The following is a 10,414-nucleotide window of genomic DNA, read 5'->3' as shown; positions in this document are numbered from 1 at the left end:
ATATACCTGTCAGTTGAACACTGACCACAAAACACTGTATTTCTTTATGTTATCACTTGGTTTTGGCAGCAAATAACAGTTTCGTTGAAAGTGAAACTCCAGTTGGAAGGCCAGGTAGCACCTGCTCAAAGGGCTGGAATGTAACTATTATAGTCACAAGGATGCTGGGTGTTCACAGCTGTTCAGGGAGGGAGAGGTACACAGAGGCCTGGCCATAGATGCAGCGGAGACGAATGGGGAAGAGGCAGCCCAACTGCAGGCAGCCATCTCTTCCCCCTCCTCACGCTTGGGTTCTGGGCTGAGGCCAGGGACTGTCCGGAGTTGATCTCAGGCTCCCATTGGCCGCTGTCTTTCGTGACGTCACGATCATGATGAGAATTGATGATCGGACTCGCTGATTTCATTGTCTGAGGCGGCAGTGGAGACCCAGGAAAAATCTCGCTGAATCTGCCTGCCCCAGCAGTGGTCTGCTCTGGGTTGCTCTGACCCCCTCGGTGACTGCACCACGCCCGAGGTAAGCTCCCAACCTGGGTGGGTGTGAAGGGCGAAGGAGGGTGGACAAGGCACCGGGATAATGCATTGACTAGTGGGGAGCCCGTAGGTTCCGTGGCCTAAACAGGCAGCCAACAAACTGGTGCGGCTTTGGGGGAGACAACTGCCTCTACTGCGAAGGCTGGCGGCAGCGTGAGGTTAGAAAGGAGCTGAAGATTGGAATACAGTGGGCATTGCCAAACAGTAAAGAACCTTGCTCCGAGAGAGAGCGATGTTTGGGACGCGCTTCTGGCCCAGTAGTAGGAGGAACTGGCACCTCTGACTCCGAAGAAAGGAGGGGATTGAATTCTACCACTTCTAGATTTCACTGGAGAGTAGATTTCTCATAGCCCTACTCAAACACACTGAGAGCGCGGCGTCTGCGCATTAGCATCTTCCTGCGCGGGCGGGGTGGGTGGGGGGTGGGGTGTGCTGGTATCGGCGAGGAGAATAGGCAAAGAGTTTGCGCAGGCGCCTTTTCTGTTTTGCTGGGGAGGGTGGAGCTGAGCCCTTTCTGGCCTGAATAAGGAAAGATTTGGGGAGTTGGCCTCATGATGTTTCAAGCACTAGTTGATGGGAAGGGATCTGCCAGTTACTTTGAATCTAGTTTAGTGAGTATACCCAGCCCCAAAATGGGCCTGATAAATTTGAGAAAGCAAATGTTTAATCTCCCGATAATAGATGTGGAATAACGGAAATAACTCGGAGAAGTGGAAAAGAAATGTTTCAGATAAGAAACAGTTTGGAGAAAAATAAACACTATTTAAATGAATCTAATTTTTAATCTTAAAGGAGCGCTTATTTGGGGGGAATTGTGGAGACTTAGAATAAGAATTTTTTCTTTCTTGTCTATTTTACTTCTGGGAACAGACTCTTTTAAATCTTTAATCCCTGTTTTAGGTTTGATGATAAGTCCTTCTGTCTTCTGCCTTTGCTAGAATCACTGAAGTCAAATACTATTTTTGAGGGAATCCCTTCAAACATCTATCATTGGGAAGGGTTATATTACTCAGCAATTGTGCGATCAACCTGTGTGTCCTTGACGGAGAAATTGTACAGTAATGTTATTAATTGCCTTCCACAGTCTGATCGTGGACTCCTGACTATTTCACAAATCTGGATTTTTCTCTATTTCTCATAGTAAAATAATTATAAAGTCCCAGTGGATTTTTCTTTGAAAGCCCTTTCCTATAATTCTTCCCTTTCTCCACAATATACATTCTCATCACCACTCATCTAGTCATTACAAGGGCCTCCTGGCTGGTCTTCACCTATGTCTCAAATCCTTAATTCATCCCACCGGTCTAATGATCTATGAACACTTTTTTCCTTAATGTTCCCTGAATAATCTATCTCCATACCTCTGCTCCTTACACCATTACCATGCCTTCATTTAAAATGTCTTCTTTTCTACGTAATTAATATCTTATCCAGTTTGGAAACTCAATTGAAGTTACACCTCTCCATATGTGTCTTCTAAGTCCAACCCAACTGTTATTAAGCTCACTTTTCCTAGAATTCCTATATCAATTTTTGTATTTGTCACCTTATTTGTATTGTCTTTGTGTGTGTGTGTGTGTGTGTGTGTGTGTGTGTGTGTGTGTGTGTTAGACTGAACTTATCAACTGAATTTTAAACCTCTCCTTAAAGGATCGAGACAGGCCATCTACTTCTTTATTGTCTGCCAGAAGCACTTGATTGAATAATCAAAATCAAAAATGTGTAATTTTTTTTCCTAGAAAACTATATCCTGGGAAACGAAGTAACATTACTATAGAGAGAAATGTACATGTGTGAAAAATTATTCATAATTGATCAGACAAGAGACCATCCAGTGAGTAAATAAATCTGAATATAAGTCAAAGAAAAGGCATTACAGAGATCTTTGTATAGTGGATGACTTCAAATTGTATCATATCCTCATAAACAGGACCAAGGGAATATTATCCCAGGATTAAGTCTGTAATTTTTTCAGTTTGAAAAATAATTCGGAGGTGTTCCATTGTTCTGTACTACTCTTTGGTGACATTGTATCATGTATATTTTAAAATATAGCAATTACTCACTTTTCATTACATTATGTCCTCAATTGCTGTTTTACACTGACTATCCCTTAGAGTTTTCACTTATTTATCTCTTAAATCAGAGCAGTTCATTGTGATGGTTGCCATAATTGCTATTATATAATGTGTTGATTGCCATATTCCTACCCTTTGGGCTTCAAACTGCATTGTTCCACAGAGCTCAAGTTTTACTTGAGTGACAGTGTGGTCATGGGTTAATATAGAGGCTTTTTACAGAATTCACTTTGGCTGCTGCCTCACTTTGAGGCACCATCCCAATATCACATAAAGGTTCTTGGTTTAGGAATATGGATGAAAAACAGTCCAAAAGTGTATTGTAACCTGTAAATTTGAAAATCTTTGTTGTAGATTATCATAAGTGAACTGTGAATGTTGCTTATTATAAGGGAAAATCCTTTCTCCTCAATCTTTTATCTTATTACCTACATTATGTGAATTTCTTCAAAGACTGTTTAGCCTATAGTCAGCTTGCATAGTAATTAAGACTTTCCTAGACACTTACATGTAGACTGATACAGAAAACTGTTCAAAGTTAGGCAACTTTGAATAGATGTGGTGCTCAGAAATATGCTGTTAATTTTAGAAAACCTCAAATAAAATATGAAAAAATAAGAGTGTGGTCTTGACTTTTTTAGGGTTTCTTTTACAATTCCTATCTTAATGAGAGGATGGCATTGGGTCATTTAATTTAAGTTGTAGAGTTTGGGCTGGAAGGGATTTTCTTTTTCTTTTTTTCTTTCTTTTTTTGTAGAGACCAGGTCTTGCTATGATGCTCAGGATGGTCTTGAACTCCTGGGATCAAGCCATCCTCCTGGCTTGTCTCCCAACGTGCTGAGATTTAAGCATGAGCCACTGCACCTGGCTTGGTATTTTCTAATTATAAGCCAATCTTCTCATTTTACTAATGAGGAATCTGAAGCCCAGAGAAGTGAAGTACCTTTTCATCATTAATAAGCACTGATACTTGTTAAGCACTTAGTGCCAAGCATTGTGTTAACAAATTTATATATGTTATCCCATTTAAACCTTACAACATCCTTATGAAATAGTTTCTAGTATTGTTTCCCATTTTTCAGATGAGAAAATGAATGGTCAATGCAGTTGACTTGCTTAGGACCACACTGCTACTAAATATCACAGTTAGGTTGCAAAAGTAGGTCTGTTTGACTTGTAATCACTAATTTATGCTTGATCAAGATCATGGAATGCACTTTTGGCAGAGTTTTACCTAGAATCTCAATCTATGGAGTCCCAGCTCAATGTGTGTGTGTGTGTGTGTGTGTGTGTGTGTGTGTGTGTGTGTGTGTGTGTGTGTGTTTTAAAACCCTATACATCTTACTACTTCTACAAAATCAGAGATTTTCAAGCTTCATCAAATGGTGTATCCTTACACTTATTTCAGGCATTTTATTAAAACACACTCAATCTTGATTGAAAAACATGATATGATACTTTTTATAAAATATATTTTTAAAAATATTTAATTTATTCTGTTTTTTAAATTCTGCTTTTAAAATTGTGTTATACTTCCAGAGATAATGATATTTTTATATAGTATAATTCCCAGCAGGATAAAAAAATTGAATAGTTGATTTTGATTTTACTGTGGGGTCAGCTTAAACTGAAACTGGTAGTGTCTTAATATACTTGCCTTGAGTACACTATATCTAGTTATATTGGTTTGGAAGTAAACAGTGGTCATTCCATTGCATAAAAAGGAAGCTGGTGAAGTTAGCTATTCAAAAGCTGTCACTTACACCCTGAGACCTTTTCATTCTGAATAAAATTTTAAAGCAATAAGTTGAAACCTGTCTTTGCAAATGGAGTCATCCTGTGACAACTAGCAACAAAATTGCCTGGTTTAAACAGAGATCTGGGTACACGGCAACTGGATACATGAGATTGCACTGTAAATCAATTAAATGCTGCACTTTAAATCTGCGATCTCTAAAATGCAACAGCAGTTGTCCTGCCTTCTTGGTTTCCTATTGTTTTATGGCTTGACTTATATGTCCAATAGGGTTGATCCTTAGAATCTTTAAACATGCCATTTGTCAGAGTGGCAAAAATTCAGGAAAACGTCTTAGCTTCTCTTCCTTTGGAGTTGGGAAACAATGTCTTTTAAGGTTCTTAAAACAACTGGGGAAACTTTTGGCTTACATTAACTCTGGTAGGCACTTTTCTCATGTAGACAAGTATTTGTACATGGTGCTTGTGCAAGGTCATGTAATTAGTAAGTGACTGAACCAGAACTTGAAGGCAAGTATCATTCTAGATGCTGAACGCTTAACTGCTAAGTTACTAGGTTATAAGTTAATGAGCTAAAGTGAGTAGATATATACATCCCCTACTTATTTTTCTTTCTGAGCCTCTTATACCTGTGACATTTTCCCTTTTCTCTCAATGGAGATAGATAGATAGATAGATAGATAGATAGATAGATAGATAGATAGACAGAGATAGAAATATATATACTGAGGTTTAGAGAAAGAGATCATTGTGTTGACCTCCACTGGTTTCACTGGCAGAAGGCACATAGACCCATATTCTTTTCTAATCAATGGTCAAACTAATCAATGGTGAAATAGTGAAAGCACTTTTTCACTGAATTTTACTAAAGAGTAGAATACAAGATTATATGTTTTCTTCTATGCTAATCTATTACTTTAATATTTTCTTATTGGATTTGCTTGATCTACCTAATGTGTGTTTTATGAATGAAATAGCTGTGCCATGTGAGAAAGTAATTGTCTAAGATCCATTTCCAAATAGCTTTGCCCTTCTGTTGACTAATCATTTGTTGTGATGTAATCTCCTCAAGAGAGCAACAATTGGAAGAGGCTCAGGTTTTGTAAAATGTGGAAGAAGAAATATATTCTGCATTTCTGGGAAGTATTGCATTAGTTATTATTATGCTCAGCCTTGACTCATTCTCACTATTCTAAGACAACAGTATAAACACATTGTTTTTTAATTTGCCTGTTAATTGTTAAAGTTACCAGTTGGACATTTTATTAGAATCTATAAACTAGCTTTTATCACCAGTAAGTGACTAAGTGATGTTGAAATTCAGTTTGAGGTTTTTTTGTTTTTTGTTTTTTTATTTTGAGTTGGAGCCTCACTCTGTCACCCAGGCTGGAATGCAGTGGCACACTCACGGCCACCGGAGACTTGACCAGCCTTTCAAGTAGCTGGAACTAATATTGGTCAACTTTGTTTCATTCTGGAGTCAACATTGTCTCATTGAGAGAATAGCTACACCTATGTGATAAGTAAAATTGTTAAGAGTCTAAGTGAGTCCAATCATTTTGATGACAGTAATGGCTTCACTGTTGAAATATAATATAGCATATCAATTTTTCTAATTATTTGTCTTGTCAACAGAATGTTATAGAAGAATATAGATATATTGAGGTCACTGTCATCAACATTTTCAAGGGGAACTGTATGTTGTTTGTTTGCTGCTATAACAAATTACCACAAAATTAATGGTGCAAGACAATGCAAATTTATTATCTTATGATTCTGGAAGTCAGAAGTCTGAAATGGGTCTCATTGGGTTAAAATCAAGGTGTCAGGGCTTTCATTTCTAGTGGCTCTAGAGAAGATTCCTTTTTTTTTTTTGCCTTTCCCACCCAGCTTTTAGAGGCTACTCACATTCCTTGGTTCATTGTATTCTTTCATCTTCAAAGCTAACATGGCTGCTAAAGCCTTTGTCACATTGTGTCATGCTGATATTAACTCTTCTGCCTCCATATTTCACTTTTAATGACCCTTGTGATTATACTGAACCTACCCAGGTTATCTAGAATAATCTTCTTATTTTAAGGTCAACTGACTAGCAACCTTAATTCCACCTGCAACCTTATTTTACTTCTTCCATGTAACCTAGCATATTCACAGTTTCCAGGAATTAAGACATAGACATCTGGAGGGGGAAGATTATGCTGCCTACCACAGGAATTTATGGCCTTTTTAGATTATAAAGGAAGTCAGCCTCTCATCTTATTATTGAAATAATAAACTAATCAGTATGGGCTGAATTTTGTCCCCCCACTTCCAAAATCTATATGTTGAAATCCTAACCCTTAATATCTCAGAATGTGACTGTATTTAGAAACATGGCCATTAGTGATGTAATAATAAGTTTAACTAAAATGAGGTTATACTAGACTAGTGTGGACTCTTAATCCAGTATGACTCTTGTCCGTGTAAAAGGGAGACATTTGGATACAGGCACACATACAGTGAGCGTAACATGTGAACATGAAGATGGCCATTCGTACACCAGGGAGAGAGACCTGGAATAGTTCCATCCCTCACAATCTCAGAAAGAACCAACCCTATCAACATCTTGATTTCAAACTTCTAGTCCTCAGAACTGTGAGACAAAAAATTTGTGTTGTTTAAGTTACCCAGTTTTTTGTATTTTGTTACAGCAACCTTAGCAAACTAATATAGTCAGGATTATTCTTTAGTTGATATCTAAGTATCATCATTCCCAGAAGCATTTATTTAGTAAATTTGTGTTCTATGATATGCTAGGTGCAGGCAAAGTGATTTAGACATTAAAGAACTCATGATACACATTAGAAAATTTTTGTAAAATAGGTTCTGAAATATTTTACTTCACATGTCTGGTCATCAGTTTACTTAATTGTAGAATTAGGGCATTATCTTCATAATATCTAATAGCATTTCTAGCTTTCAAATTCTATAATTATATTATTTAAATAATTGAATTCATATATCAAATAAAAAGTATTAAGTAACAAGCAAAACACTCAAAATTATGTTAAGCATTTCTTCAAGAAACTGTCTTAACTACTACCATCCCTGCTGTTCCTTGCCCACTTTCTAATCTTCTACTTTAAAAAGAAATTATAAAAATATTACTGAGAAACACTTTTGTTCTTTTAAATCTCTTGACCCTTTCGTAATTGGTTTAAGACGTATGTTCAAAACATAATACATTCATGGTTCTATGCATGCAGTATGAACTTAGTATATAAATTTAAATAAATGAGTAAGTTATCAAATATCTGTGATGATACATTAATATATCAACGTTCTTTGAGATCAGTGAATTGGAGAGCAAAGGGTTATTTTGTAAGAAACTTTGTTCTGATTTCCCAGTACTGCAAAGTATATTGAAGTATTATGTGTTTTCACAAATCATAGATGAAGTTGTAGTTTCTAAGTAATGTTGATGATTTTTGCAAAATGGTTATTAAGCTACTTGAATTAAATGGTAGTGGTAATATAACAATTGCTAAATATGGCCAGAATCAGACCCTGAATAACATATTTCATACATTCAGATCTGGTCCGATTACCACCTACAAATATAATTATGATGCTAGAACCAGAAACATGTCGTATAGCAGCCTCTCCCTTAGTGTCTCATATCCATGTGAGAAATATGACTAGGCAAGAGAAATACAGTGCCAATAAAAACATTAGGTGTTAATGTTAATACTAACTTTCAAACACATATACACCTATGATTTGGCAATAATATATGCTTTCTATTTTAATACCGTAGACTTGACATGGAGCAATGTCTTTCAAACTGAGGTCTATAGACCCTTTGGAGTCCAAAGGCGTATTTTTAGACATCTTCAAGTTTTACAACAATTTTCTAACTTGAAGTTTTTATGTAATTGACATCTTAAAAAGAAAACCCCACAATATGCACACGCACACTTACATCCAAAGCTTTTTCATGAAGTGTAAATAAAGATAAACTTCTCTTTTATATTTATAGATCACAATTGAAAAATATTTGATGAAATAAGATTTGAGACAGAATACTTCAAACAGAGACCTAAAAATTAGATTTCATCTATCTAGGAAAGACTTTGCTTTTGTATTCTTTTTTCTAAGGAAGAATAAGGATATTTATTTGTGGCTATCAAATTTGATCTGTATGAGGCTTTTAAGTTCGTAAGCAATTTCTTATTTCTATTAATGTATTTGTGGGGATAATCTTTTTTATTTTTTCAATTTTTTGATTGACAAACAAAGATTATATATTTATGGTGTACAAAATGATGTTTGGCTATATGTATACGTTGTGGAATGGCTAAATTGAGCTAATTAATATATCCATTATCATTAGTTTGTGGTGAGAACATTTAAAATCTACTCTGTGTGATTTTCAATTATGCAATACATTGTTATTAACTATAGTCACCATGTTATAGATCTTTTGAACTTATTCCTCTTGCCTAACTAAAATTTTGTATTTCCTGACCAACATCTATCCAATTCCCCATTCCTTTCTAGTTCCTGGTGACCACCATTTTTCTCTCTTATATGAGTTCGACTTTTTTAGATTTCGCATATTAGTGAAATCAGGCAGTATTTGACTTTCTGTGCCTGACTTATTTCACTCACTACAATGTCCTCAAGGCTTATTCATGATGCTGCAAATGACAAAATTCCCTTCTTTGTTAAGCCTGAATAATATTCCATTGTGTATATATACACATTATCTTTATTCTAATTTATCTGTTGATGATCATTTAGGTTGATTCTATATCTTGGATATTGTAAATAATGCTGCCACAAACATGAGAATGTATATATTTCTTCAAGATAATGAAGAATGACTTTGTTTCATTTTACAATATATCCAGAAGTAGCATTGCTGGATCATATGGTATGTAGTTCCATTTTTAATTTTTTTGAGGAACTCCATACTGTTTTCTATAATGACTATACTAATTTACATCTATACCAACAGTGAACAAGGGCTCCCTTTTCTGTGTGTGGGTAAATTTATGCTTTCATTATTTGATTCATTACATATGTGTGTTTGTATGTTATTTCTCCATGATAAATGTCTGTGTTTAGATAATGACACCTACTAACCACCAGATGATGTGCTTTGAGGGATCTTCCTCTAACCCCTAATGAGTAGGATGTATACTTAAACTTTTTCTCTTAAGTTTTTTCAAGCTGATGTTAAATCAGAAATGAGAGATATAATAGAATCAAATAGTTCATCTATTTGTTTCTAAGCAAACCTACCCTTAACTCTTAATGTATGCTATGTAAATCTGAAGAAGCACTAAAAGAATATCTAGTTTAAGTGAAGAAATATGACTTTAACTTTTTTAAACAAATTTTAACCACCAATCAAAATTCTTTATAGGAGTGAGCTGAGAGTAGAGGTAGAATGGTGTTATGTAAATGATTTTTAAAAGTCAAGAAATAATAAGGATACATTCTCAATACTGTGAAATCTAAGGGACGTGCAGATTATTTTTATATAATAAATAATTTATTTACACTCATTATTCCAATTTCTATGGGAAATTCCATAGTACTTTTCCCTCATTAGTCAATTAGAATATGATCTACATTTTAAAGATATTAACTTAGGTTGTTAATTGCAAGATCGTAAAATATTAGCAGTCAATGCTTGTTGCAGTACACTTTGTCTATTGAAATGTAGTAATGATTTACTTGTCGAATTTGCTTAGGGCTAGAAATGTAAGAAAAAACACAATTTAATTAACAAATACATGTAAATCCAAGTATTACTTAGCTCATTAGGAGCTACTATATATCATTTGTCATTGTTATATATTCTGTATGGGTGCATTCATGTGGGATGGTTGTAAAAGCAGAGTTAAAGATACAAGGAAATCAGTTATCCAGTTGAGAGTTGAGTTTCTGTTTATGTTTTTGACATTAAATTTATTATCTCTTTGGAATTGATATTTTTACTTTTATAATAATATGTATTTTGCTATCTAAGTATATTATTAGGTATTAATAGTCTATAGGTA

The 10,414-nt window shown here is 35.1% G+C and overlaps 1 protein-coding gene across 1 annotated transcript in view; it reads left to right on the top strand.

The window, feature by feature from the left end:
* Positions 1 to 386: 386 nt before the first annotated feature.
* The window catches only part of HDX (highly divergent homeobox), a 146,247-nt gene continuing 136,219 nt past the window's right edge, over positions 387 to 10,414 (top strand). Inside the window, exon 1 of the mRNA XM_008066517.2 lies at positions 387 to 514. The gene's annotated coding sequence lies outside the window, so the exon portion shown is untranslated. The remainder of the gene's footprint in view (positions 515 to 10,414) is intronic.

Source organism: Carlito syrichta, unplaced genomic scaffold, assembly GCF_000164805.1.
Source record: "Carlito syrichta isolate Samal-C Ts95f unplaced genomic scaffold, Tarsius_syrichta-2.0.1 Scaffold308992, whole genome shotgun sequence".
In the NCBI taxonomy this organism is placed as follows: Eukaryota; Metazoa; Chordata; class Mammalia; order Primates; family Tarsiidae; genus Carlito; species Carlito syrichta.
The sequence above is the reverse complement of the archived record's forward strand: the minus strand, read 5'-3'. Positions and strand labels throughout refer to the sequence as shown.